The following is a 13455-nucleotide window of genomic DNA, read 5'->3' as shown; positions in this document are numbered from 1 at the left end:
TGATTGAGAGAACTTAAGAATTTGAGCAATTGAGTAAATTGGTAAGAGTGTTAGTGTGTAAAAACAGTTTTGAACCAACTCATTGAGAGATATCAAACTAACGTTAAGCGCAAGTTTGTGTTATAGGCTTGCGACCAACTGTATCGTCGAGTGCCACTTTTTACTAATAGTTTGACATTAAGCAATGCTAGGATGTCGTTGAGCGCCACCTTTGCAATACAAGTTCAAAGCAATTTAGTTTAAGGGCGTTGAGCACAATATTTTGCAAGAAAGATGGTGTTGAGAGTCACTTTTCACAAAAGGTTGAACATTGTGCACCATCTTTGATCGCCAATTTGTAAATTAGATTTGTTTTTCTTTTTTGGTGGTTTGAAATAGATATGTGATGAAATTGATGTATGTGTATAATATCGCTTATTATTAGTTGTGGTGACAATTATGGTTGTGGATAAGTATGGTGAAATTATGGTTGTGGATAAGTATGGTGATGATATTGAGAAAATTTCAAGAAATCTTGTAATAATGATCTTAGTGTATGAATTGACATTTGATGGGTCAATAAGGATGTATTTTGATTTTCTATCAACCATTTAACTCAAAGATGAAAGGTGAAAAAGAGAATAATAGGAGATCCTCAAACTATTTTGGTTTTAAACCAAAAAAACCTAAGATTTAATATCTTAAGTACTCTTTAATTGTTCTATATTTTATAGTTATTTACTTTTAAAATTAATTATATTATATTATATATAGTTATATATATATATATATATATATATATATATTAAACCATCTATTTTATTTTATTCATTTTATAATGTTTTAATTTTTTTACAGTGGTAAGCCATTAAAAATAGGATATTACTATAATGTAATTTTAAATTGTGACAATAATTTTAAATCATAAAATTCTAAATTTAAGTGTATGAAATTTGCACAAAGTTTATGCATATTAGTGTACGAAATTTTCACAAGAATTTTATACCACTTAAATATCAAATTGTGGTTGGATACGAAATGTGGATTGTTGATATATTAATTTAATTTTAAATTGAGATTTTAGATGCATGAAATTTAGCAGAAATTTATGTATATTGATCCGTTATATATTATGTAATTTTAAATTGTAAGAATAGATAATTTTAAATTATGAAAAATATTAATATACATCACATCCATTCACTTAATTTCAAATATTCTTGGAAGATCATGGCTTTTAAAAAGGGAGGAGTTAGAAGCATTGTCATCATGAAATTTAAGATAGAATTATTAAACATGTGGAAGAGAGAAAGATAGTAATTAAGAAGAAGCCATGCATGTTAGAAAGAAAAAAAGTTTCTATTTATAGAGAGATAAAACAGAATTTCAAACCCAGATTTTGAATGGTTAAGATGAAATCAGTTCAAAGATTTTACTGTAAACTCCAAACTAAACTTTTATGCATCAGAAATCAAATAAAATTTTAAAAACCTTATTCTTAACAAATTAGTTTTTGCAATTTGTGAGGATCGGTCTAGATATATAAAAAATTCTTGATTAATAATAAGATAAAAAATTCTTTAATTTGCTTCGAGGGGTTCATAGATTTATGGAATCGCTTCCTATACTAGTAAGAAATTGCACAAAAATTAAAAATAAAATAGAAAACAAACAAAAATTTTATGTAATTAGTATCGGTATTCAAAATCAAAAATGAAAGTAGACAAATCAAAAGGGAAAGGAGATGTTTGAATAAAAATAATTCCCTTTTTTCAACTTCTTTTTTAAGGTAAGTCAATTAATAAAATAATTCTGATCTCAATCAAATAAAAAAATGCCCCTGCCCTCATCATATCACTGCAAAACTACAAATAAATTTATATGTACGTTAATTTAAGATCTTTTAGAAAAGATTTGCATTTCTAGAAAAGGGTGATAGAGTCAAATAGAAACCCTAATTAAGAATGAACAGGGAACCATCAGAAACCAAATTGTATCCCCAATAGCTATAAATGCTGTACGGTCCGCATCATGGCTAGGTTAAGAAACCCCATCACACGGTTCCCTTGTCCAATTTGAATACAAATCAAACAATTAGACACACAAAAATGCAAAAACCAAAAACATGAATTTGAAAGAATAACCAAATTTAGTGGTCTTTAGAGAAAAAAGGGCTCAGATGGAATGGGTTGAGAAACTTATCAGCACTGAATAATCAGAGTGGTGCATGACTTTCTCCAGAACTCATCACAGCCCGAAAATTTCAGTGCTCCGTTTAAATAATCCGAAACAGCATAAGAAACAAATGCACAGAAATCAGAAAACAAAGAAACTGAGAAAACAAAGAAACTGAGAAATATGTGTGAAAAGAAATCGATGGGAGAACAGGGTTGCGAGGTCGCTTTTATAAGAGAGAACACACAAACCCTAATTCAGTATTTGAAATCTATTGGTTTTTTAACAAATGGACCCGTCTACTTGCCCTTCTTGGGTTTTTTTCTTTGTACATCCACAAAACTACAATTTGCACTCCCTAACGTTTGAAATGACCCTTCTGCTCTTCATAAATTTATTTTCGTTGTGTCTTCTCCTTTTCTGAGTTCGTTTGCTTTTGGGTGTGTTTTTTACACCATTGCGACTTTGTTCTTCATTGCTACAAGCTCAGGGATTCAGGTAAGTTTTGTAGTGATTTAAAGTTCGTTAGCTTTAGGTGGGTGTAAAAGGTATTAATGGGTAGCATTAATGGAGTTTTTTTTAAGGCTAAAAATATTTTTTTATTCTACTTTTATAAAAAATTCACTTAGATTTCTAATTTTGATTTGGTTTAATTTAGTTTTTTAATTTTTAAAAATAATTTAATTAGATCATTTCCGTTAGACTAATACTAGCTTCTGTTAGAATTTATATATCAAATCATTACACTTAGAAAATAAAATTAATTTGAATATTTAAGTTTGGTGGAGTGACTTGATAAAATAAATGGACAATGAGGAAAGAAGATGTGTGTATTATTAGATTATGAAATAAGTGATAATAGAAACAATATAAAAAAGACTTAGAAGCAACTACTACTGATAATAATAAAATGTGAGTGTCATTTTAAGTTTTGAGGAAGTCTGTATAAGGTAGGGAATGATGGATTGTAAAATTGTTTTGTGCCTCTCATAGTCACGACTTGATAAATACATTAGTATATTATCTATATGTTGGTAACTTCACACATAATGAGAAGTTGATACTTGCTAATATGACAGATAATTTAGTCAAACCTAGAAATATTCCATTAACAATTGAAGGAGCATAATAAAAACATGTGACAACTATAAAACAAGTACATAATGCAAGGTATACATATTGTAAAATGAATCGAGGTCACATAACTGAAATGTTATAACTAATGATGTTACTTGAGCGAGACATGCATATTCGTTTGTGTAGGTTTAATGGGAGTATAAATGTGGTGACAGATAGATTTGGACATACCTTGATGTAGTGAAATTATTGAATTCCTTTAACATGGTATTAATTGATAAATAACACACAAAATTAACAAGTTTAGGATAACCTTTACTTAAGATTGTTAGTGTAACCTCTACTGAAATGACTTTTTTATTGCATTTGTTTTATTGGAATCTAAGTGTGAAAAGAACTTTGCATGGGCTCTTGAAATATTTAAAGGTTTGGTTTTATATTCCCTTCCTAAGGTCTTCGGTAGTGATAGAGACATTGCTTTAATGAAAGTAATAAAGACAACATTTTTAGAAGCTTCAAATCTTCTATGTTGTTTTCACATGAAATAAAATGTAAAAGAAAAATGTAAATTATTAGTGCATTCAAGACAGGCTTAGGATCAAGTCATGGATACTTGGTGAAGTGAACGTCTTTCGCTCCATAAAGACAGGACGTCTTGGATCAGTGGAAAACAAACGTAGAAATGGTTTAGTGTGGTGTGTGATGTTAAGATAAGATAGTCTAAGTAAATCTTCTTTTGAAGTTTAACGAAATGTTTAAACAAAATAGCGTCAAATCACTTTAATTGTCTAGGATAAAGAGCGTTGAACGTTATATCTTAAATATCCTAAATGTTATAAAGAACTACAACAGAGCTTCTAATCACAATAGTTTCTAACAAAGTTTAAACCATCTAGGATAAAAGTAAAGAATGTTAAGCGCTATATATTAAAATTCTCCTAAACGATGTAAGTTACTCAAACAGAAACGCCTAAACGATAGTACACATATTGTGCCTAAACGCCTAGAATCGTCAAATGCTTTAAAGCATGTATGTTATAGTACATCTTTGTCCGTACTATTGTGCTTTCTTTGTCTATGCAGATCATTACCTTTTTTCAAAAGTCTGCTCAAGATCAGAATAACGTTAAGAGATAGGAAGATATTCAAGGAATGTTTCCTTCATGCTTTCTACCAATCCTTTATATACACACAACATAGTTGCTTTGTCAAGACGCAACATAGCTTATGACTCAATACCATAAAGGCTACACCTTTAGAAGAAAGTCAAAACTCTAAGTAATGAATCTTTTTCGAAAAGTCTATATAAAGAAAACTACATAAAGAGAACAAAACAAGAATTAATACGGTCACGTTGCTTCTCTCCTTAAGCTCTGCCTCATAAACTTGTTCTTTGAAAAGAAAAGTTCTTCACAAGTTCTCATAATCTTATTGTATTGATTTAAAATCCTCTGTAAGAGAGTTACAAAGTTTTTTCTTGTAATTTGCAAAACACTTTGTTGTTTTCATTCAGAAGTGAAGTAAAACACTTGTAAGGCTAACTTAGTAGAGTTAGACCTTCTAGTAAGTTAGATTAGTTAACATCAGGAGCGATTATACTTGTTTTAACCAATGGTTTAGTTGTACACCAAGAGTGGTTAAATTTGTTGTGATCCTTTATGATTAATGGAACCCTTTAAAGGTATCTAAGGAATAACTAAACGTAGCTCAATTTGGAGTGAACTAGTATAAAAACAAGTGTGCCTTAATGCCTTTGTTTTTCAAAGGTTTTCCTTAAACGTAGTTTTATAAACTCAAGTGTTTAATAACTATTATAGACCATCCAAACTCCTATAAAGGAAATTAAGCACTAATTTACGAAAATATTTAAAACTCTATTCAAACCCCTCATGCCCCTCTCTTTCTAGAGTTTTCCTTGAAATAAATGGAAAACACTAGAATGAGCAAGGGAGGGGGGATTTGAATAGTGTTTTGGAAATCTTTTTTCCAAAAGGACGTTTAACAACTTTGTTCAAGATTAAACAATCTACACAAGTTGTTAGATGTGTAACTTGTAAAGTACTGTTTAAACCACGCGTTCAACGATAACATGTTTTTCAAGTGTTTCAGTAAAGCTACTACAGTGTTTTTAGGAAAGACAACTCTTTAAAGAGAATGACGTCTGATGACAAGAGCGTTTATCAATAATTAACTTTGCAAGCAATTGCAGTATTTGTAAATAATATGTTCTACAAAGATGAAGTAGTAAACACAATTTTTTTTATATTGATTCACTCAACTGAGTTACGTCCAGTTCTTCTCTAAGACCTTTTAGATGGTTCCACTAGATTTTTAATGAGGTTATAATTTCAATATTAGTACCACTCCTGGTTACACTAGTCAATCCTGGTAACAATTATTACACTGACTAGAATTGAGTATCACACTCTTGTTGTGCAATATTCTTCACCACTCCTGGTATCTCTAAACAATTATGGTATTTTCCTGATATCCTGCCTAGTTGAGTTTCACCCATTTCTGTTTTCCACTAGACAATCCTGATATCTTCTTGATATGCTGCCTAGAACTGAATTTCACCCACTCCTGGTTTCCACTAGACAATCACGGTATCAACCTGATACGCTGCCTAGTAATCGTTTAACTTGATTGAATTAATCAACAAGTGTTTGAATTCTTTCCAGAATGTGCAATCAATCAGATTGCTTACAAGTCTTAGATGATTACTCTCGTAGAAATGATGTGTTCACAATACAACTCTATCTAATATACTTTGTAGAATTTTCTCTTTTTACCAATATAAGCTTATGATTATACAAGGCTCAGAGTTTTTATTCTCTTTTTAGTATTTGTTTTGCTTCTCAGATGATATCTTTTGTATTTATGTGTTTTTTCTCTTGATCTTCTCTTCTATGAACTTTTCAACTCAACTTTTAATAGCAAAAACATTATGTCAATATTTTCTTTCTGTCCACTTTTGACTTTTAAAGCCTTTTTCTTTTTATATAGTCTATTCTCTCTCTACACAAAATTGGATGAAACTAATGAAAACATTGACAAACCCAATTTAGATAAATTTCTTGGTAGTCATTTACATTGGAAGAAAATTAAAAAATAAGTAAACTGTTTTAGACAATATGTTTGCATATAAACTCATTTGAAGACATTGACATCTCGTATATACTCATTGAACTTCGAAAAATTAATTTCACTCTTTCATACAAAACACTAACATAGAGAAGTTTACCTACATAGCACATCATCTATGAGATGATAGGATTTTTTTTCTCCTTACAAAGTAAAAGACCAGCTAAAACAAACATATCATTAAATGTAAAAAATTGAAGTGGAACCTATAATAATCCTTCAACATCTACGAGGAGCACTACACATGACGCATACACCTTGATGATATGTTACACGTATAGCAGGTATTATTCAGTGTCTCAATCCATCACCTCAAGTTAAATATATACACTTATATTTCAGCACTTTCACCGAAATATAACGACGTAGTTTAAAATTTCACGTCGATTCGTGTGTAACTATATATACACTGCACTGTTAAAAAAACACTATCTTCTACTTCTGGAGGTTCCTGCTTTTAATTGAGAATACTGTCGTTTTCCACTGGATAAGCCACTATCACTGAAACTTCCATCACCCATACTATCATGAACGTCAGAAAATTCTGGTATTCGTGATCGCAAGGGAACAAGGTAACAATCATCCTTGGCGATTTGCGTCCGCTGCTCATGGCGTTTCACATTTTCTGATATCTGATGGAAGGTTTTGTTTATCTTTGCAATGCCCCTCTCAACAGGCTCCACCACATGAGAAACTGTAAATATCATGTCATCGACAATCTGAAACATAAAAGACAGTAGATATCTCACAATTAGAAACATGACAAGATGTACAGGTGGAGCAGGTTCAAGTGTTCATATCTCACAATTTCACCACTTCCAACAACAACGTCCCGAACACTCTGGGTAAATTTCATAGGTTTTTCTCTCTCGTAAGCTCCCAGCCATGTTCTCGTCGAAGCGCTGACAGTCGCGAACCTCCTCGGGGTCTGGTGGGGATCCTAGCGAGGCATAGTCAGTCATCACTGCTACATTACGGACACACCTCTCCCCCCTTTTGTAAGGTTCTGCTGGGAAGACATAAAGGTGCACAACAGCAGCCACGCCCATCTATTCACAAATTTTAAGAAGCCAAACCACATGAAAAAGGTTTTCCCAGAACATCAGAATAATTGAATATTTTGTTTCAAGTAAGACACCCAACACAAGAATTTATAGTTTAAACATAACCTAACTTAACATGACGTGACATACTACTTTACATACAACAGCTAACCAGTCTACCCTTGAATAACAGAATAAAATGAACCTGTCTCGGTTTTAAAGGAAAGCAGTCACTGGTCACAAAAAAGGCTCCATAAAATCTAACTTACTATGCCATATACGATCATTTAATGTACTGCAGAAGTCCTTCTCGGAAATAGCATCTTATGCCTGTGCCTCATCACCAGTCATCCAGGAGTGAGGACCCGTGATTCAGATATAAATATATAGATAACATCTAAACATGTTCATTCTTTAGTACTTCATTAATTACCCTACCATTAAAAAATGCTCACACTCATGTTTTACCGACTTACAGAGAGATTGTTGAAGCAAAGCAAAATTTTGAACAAAAACAAAAGGCTAGTTATAGCGAGATCACTTATATAAAGACAGAGGATACGTATATTCCTTATTCAATCAGATGTTAACAGTTTATAGTTCATTCACTTATTTCAATTATTAACCAGGTGTGTCAATTCTGGAACAACACTCTCTAGTGGGATAGCAGGATGCTGCAACACACTAATGCTCAAAAACAAAGAGTTATCCGTAATTAGAGGCATTCATGTGATTACTAATGAAAGGCCATAATATAAAATACGATCGTAATAAAAAATAAAGGAAGACAATTGCATTAATAATAAAAGAATACACTCAACAAAGAGAGTGCGCAAAAAACCAAATGAAGAAAAAAAGGAGAGGGCCTGCGGGTGTGAGCATCACAACACAAAATCGAACAGAGACTCATGACTAACAGGTCGCCGGAAAGAAGTGCACATTCTGGAAATGCTAGGCTGGGCCACAAATGATGTCAGAGGAGTGGATCATGGGCAGGATGACTTGGTTTAAAACAGAGGTAAGTTATCAAGTCTGTTTTGCGTGAATAATGTGTGAATACAGATGAGCAGAAGTGAAATGTGTGTTTACGCAAGTAATAATAATTACAATGTTTGTATGTGCATTCATATACAATACAAATATTCAACAATCTGCTTGACATGTATGCATATACAATACAAATATTCAACAATCTGCTTGACATATACAAAGGAAGAAAAATACACACTACCTCAAAAATTCATACGTGTACGTGTGGCATGGCCCATAGTATTCATGCAATACAAATGACAATGAATACAGTTCAGATTAATTCCAAACACAAATGCAAAGGATACGAATATATCAGTATACCTTAAAATCTAAATATCTAAATCCTTAACAATGCTGTATCAGAGAAAATAATATACATTATTAGCAGCACAACTAGCTCACCTCTATACAGATGATGTAGTCCTGTATACGTGTTTTCAACTCCTGAGCCAATGATCCCCTAAAAGCTCCCACATAAAATAGAAATGCAACAGCCACACTTTGCCACCATGTGAGGAAGACAATTGACTTAAAAGTTAGAAACTTTGCCAATGGTTTGATTGGTTTCAACTTATCTTTAATAACAGAATAGAATTGTACAAGGCAATATAGGGCCCATGTCTGACTAAAGTTAAGAACTAGTGCCAAGTAGGGATACCTGCAAGCACAACAGTGTAAGACTTGAGGGGACACAAAATTACAAAATTACTGCTACCCAACCTTGCACACCCTCACCACAAAAAAGTTAAAGGTATTATCATCAATATTTATCTTTTCAATTGACATATAACTATACATAACTCTCTCTCTCTCTGCATATAATATATATATATATATATATATATATATATATGTACATATATATATATATATGTACATATATACGTATATATGTACGTATATATATGTATGTATATGTACGTATATATGTATGTATACATACGTATATATGTATGTATACATATGTATATGTACGTATATATGTATGTATACATACGTATATGTACGTATATATGTATGTATACATACGTATATGTACGTACATACATACATACATACATACATATATACATATATACATACATATATACATACATATATACATATATATATATATATACACACATACATATTGTCAACATATTTATCCTAATTCATCATGATTATATTGTGTCAAGGATTACCCTATTTATCATGATTATATTGTGTATAGGGTTATCCTATTTATCATGTACTCTTGTATAAATTTATTCTTATAAATAGAAGATTATGAGAGGATCAATCAAGCCCTCCAGAATTATTTTACAGTTTAATTCTCAAGTTATTTTACAGTCCGCTGCCACCCGCCACCGTCCGCCATTTCCCACCGCCGGCCACCATCGTTGCCGTCGGCCGCTATTAGTCTTCGGCAATCATCCGCCATCGTCGGCCGCCGTCCGACACTGCCGGCCACCGTCCGCAGCTAGCCGCCGTCAGCCACTGTCATAGTTTTGTCCATCTAAACCCTTAGGGTTTTCTTGTTCCTTGCTGGTACGATTCGTCTTATTCAAAGATGGCATCTAGCAGTACTCTTTCCTTCTCCAAAAGTCCATCAATTACCTCCGAAAAGCTAAATGGAAAAAATTGTCTGTCATGGTCTGCTACTGTTGAAATGTGGTTCCTTGGCCAAGGACATTATGACCACCTTGAGCGAGATGGAAGCCATGTGCCAACTGAAAAGGTTGATCAGTGGAAACAAGCAGATTTCCAGTTGTGTGCCCTGTTATGGCAATTAGTGGAACCCAAACTTCTTATACTTCTGAGAACTTTCAAAACTTGTCACTCCTTTTGGAAGAAAGCTCAAAGCATTTATGCCAACGATATTCAACGTCTCTATGACACTGCAAACAAGCTTGCATCTCTTAAAATGGCAACCGTGATATGGTGTCTTTCATGGCTAAAGCCCAATCTGCTATCGAAGAACTCAAGATGTTTTTGGAAGCGAACCCATTAGAGGATATCAAAATGAAACTAGACAAATTTTACATGGTGTTGATCCTTCGTGCCCTACATTCTGATTTTGATCATCTCAGAGATCAATTTCTGACCAGTCATGAGGTCCCCCTCCATGGAAACATTGACCACTCGCCTTCTGCGTGGCCCAGTACCTCAAACTTAGGAAGCGCATGAACTAGTGGAACCATCTATCATGGTTGCCACACGAGGAAGAGGAGGACGTGGCACTAGAGGAGGAAGACGAGGAGGTCGGGGACGTCCTCAATGCACATATTGTAAAAGGATGGGTCACACTCAAGAGAATTGCTACTCCTTACATGGTTTCCCTTCCAAAGCTACCAATATTTCGAAGACTGGAACTTCCACTTCGAAGACTTAAACTTCTACTTCTAAGTTCTCCGAGGATGAATATCAAGAGTATGTAAGGTTTAAAGTCTAACAGTTTGGAACAACCATCTTAATCTCCCAGTACATCAACAACCTGTGTTTCTCAATCCATGGAAGGTCAAAATTCATTGGTAATTGACTCAGGTGCTTCTGATAACATTTCTGGTAATACCTCTTTGTTCTCATCTATTTCCTTTCGTGAAAAACCTCATTTCATAACCCTTGCAAATGGATCTAAAACTTCCTCCAAAGGAGTCGCTCATGTTTCCTTGTCTCCCTCCCTTAATCTCAACTCTATTCTTTTTGTCCCTAATTGTCCTTTTAATTTAATTTCCCTAAGCCAGTTTACCAGAATGTTAAATTGTTTAATAACCTTTGATCACAAATATTTTGTTATACAGGAACAAGGTTCGGGGAGACAGATTGGAGAAGGATATGAAGCTGGCAGATAATACCATTTTGGATCTCGTCCAAGGGTGTCCTGTGTTGTTGCTCCTAATTCTAAAATGGTACATGATCGACTTAGCCATCCTCATTTTTCCAAATTAAAAAAGATGTGTCCTAAACTTAGTGGTCTCCAGACCTTAGAATGTGAGTCATGTTAATTAGGAAAACATGTTAGATCTTCCTTTCCTAAAAGGTCTCAATCAATATGTAATTCTAGTTTTTCCATCATCCATTCTGATATATGGGAGCCTAGTCTATCTCCTCCTTTGATTTTAGGTATTTTGTTACCTTCATTGATAAATATTCAAGATGTACTTGAGTTTATCTTATGAAAAATTGTTCTAAATTGTTAGTCATCTTTACATAATGAAATCAAGAATCAATTTGGTCAAGTAATCAAAATATTAAGAAGTGATAATGCAAAAGAGTATTTCTCATCCTCCTTTTCTGCCATCTTGAGTTCCCATGGTATCTTACATCAGTCTACTTGTCCTCATACACCGCAGCAAAATGGTATAGCAAAACAAAAAAATAGACACTTGGTTGAAACTGCTCGTACCCTTTTGCTTGGTGCCCATATTCTTGTCCATCATTGGGGGATGTCATCTTAACTGCATGTTATCTTATTAATAAGATGCCCTCCTCCTCTCTTGATAATAAAGTCCCTTTCTCCATTCTGTTTCTTAATTATCCTCTCTTTCATACATCTCCCCCCAAGTGTTTGGTTGTGTATGTTTTGTTCATGACATGTCTTTAGGTCTAGACAAACTCTCTGCTCGCGCTCTCAAATGTGTCTTCTTAGCCTATTCTCGACTTCAAAAAGGATATCGGTGTTACTCTCCTGAAACTAAGAAGTATTACATGTTTGTCAATGTCACATTCTTTGAACAAACTCCTTACTTCTCTCCATTTGTTCAGGATGTTTCTATCCTCCAACAGGTCCTTCCTATTCCAGTGGCCGAGTCAAATAGTTCCACTGAGAATAGGAATGACATGTCTCTATCATTCCAAGTCTTGATCACAATCATCCTGAACCCGTTTTTCCACATACTGAGATCATGCCACACAGGGCCCTAATGGATAGTCCACCTCCCCAAGACAATGGTGAATCTCCTACTTCAGATTCTTCTCCTTCGTCACCTCCTCCCACACCTCCTAGTGCAAATGATTCAGCATGGCCTATTGCTCTCAGAAAAGGTATACGTTCCACTCGAAACCCTCATCCCATTTATAATTTCCTTAGCTATCATCGTTTGACGCCCTCCTATTTTTCTCTTTTATCCTCAGTGTCTTCTGTTGTTATACCCAAGAATGTGAAAGAAGCACTTGATCATCTTGGATGGCGACAAGCTATGATTGCAGAAATGTAGGCTCATGACCACAGTAATACTTGGGAGCTGGTGCCCCTTCCCCCGGGCAAAAAGGCGGTTGGTTGTCAATGGGTGTATGCAGTTAAAGTCAACCCTGACGGTGAAATTGATTGGCTCAAAGCCCGACTTGTTGCAAAAGGTTACACTCAGGTTTATGGTCTTGATTATTATGACACTTTCTCTCCTGTTCATGGCAGCCATTCGTATTGGCCAGTTCATCAATTGTATATCAAGAATGCCTTCCTACATGGTGATGCAAACTACATCGATCTTTATATGGCCTCAAGCAATCACCACGTGCTTGGTTTGGAAACTTTAGCTCCATTGTTCAAAAATTTGGGCTAAAAAGCAGTGAAGCAGATCATTTGGTTTTTTACTCTCATTCTTCTCTTAGGAAATGTGTTTACTTAATAGTATATGTTGATGATATTGTCATTACAGGGGATGATGTTGGAATATCTCAACTGAAAGAGTACTTGTATAGACATTTTCAAACCAAGGATCTTGGAAGTCTTAAATATTTTTTAGGCATTGAATTAGCGCAATCAAAAGATGGAGTTGTAATCTCCCAAAGGAAGTATGCTCTTGATATATTACAAGAAACAGGCATGATTGATTGCAGACCGGTAGACAGTCCCATGGACCCAAACCAGAAATTAAAGACAGAAGAAGGTGAATTATTCTCCGATCCAGAGAGGTATAGGAGGCTGGTTGGAAAAATGATTTATCTTACTATTACAAGACCAGATCTATCCTTTGCATTTGGAGTGGTTAGTCAGTTCATGCAGGCTCCAGGTGTTGACCAT

General features: G+C 34.1%; 1 non-coding gene and 1 pseudogene across 2 annotated transcripts in view; both read right to left on the bottom strand.

The window, feature by feature from the left end:
- Positions 1-2150: 2150 nt before the first annotated feature.
- Positions 2151-2235, bottom strand: LOC148206361 (small nucleolar RNA Z221/R21b). The gene has a single exon (XR_015783985.1). It is a non-coding gene; the product is annotated as a small nucleolar RNA Z221/R21b (small nucleolar RNA).
- Positions 2236-6421: 4186 nt separating this feature from the next.
- The window catches only part of LOC148206360 (protein LAZ1 homolog 1-like), a 16146-nt pseudogene continuing 9112 nt past the window's right edge, over positions 6422-13455 (bottom strand). Inside the window, exons 7-9 of the transcript XR_015783558.1 lie at positions 8853-9108; positions 7181-7424; positions 6422-7094 (exon numbers count right to left, since the gene is read on the bottom strand). The product of XR_015783558.1 is annotated as a protein LAZ1 homolog 1-like (transcript). The remainder of the gene's footprint in view (positions 7095-7180; positions 7425-8852; positions 9109-13455) is intronic.

Source organism: Vigna umbellata, chromosome 1 (assembly GCF_029865625.1).
Source record: "Vigna umbellata cultivar VRB3 chromosome 1, Vumbellata_1.0, whole genome shotgun sequence".
In the NCBI taxonomy this organism is placed as follows: Eukaryota; Viridiplantae; Streptophyta; class Magnoliopsida; order Fabales; family Fabaceae; genus Vigna; species Vigna umbellata.
This window is presented reverse-complemented; position numbering and strand designations above follow the sequence as displayed.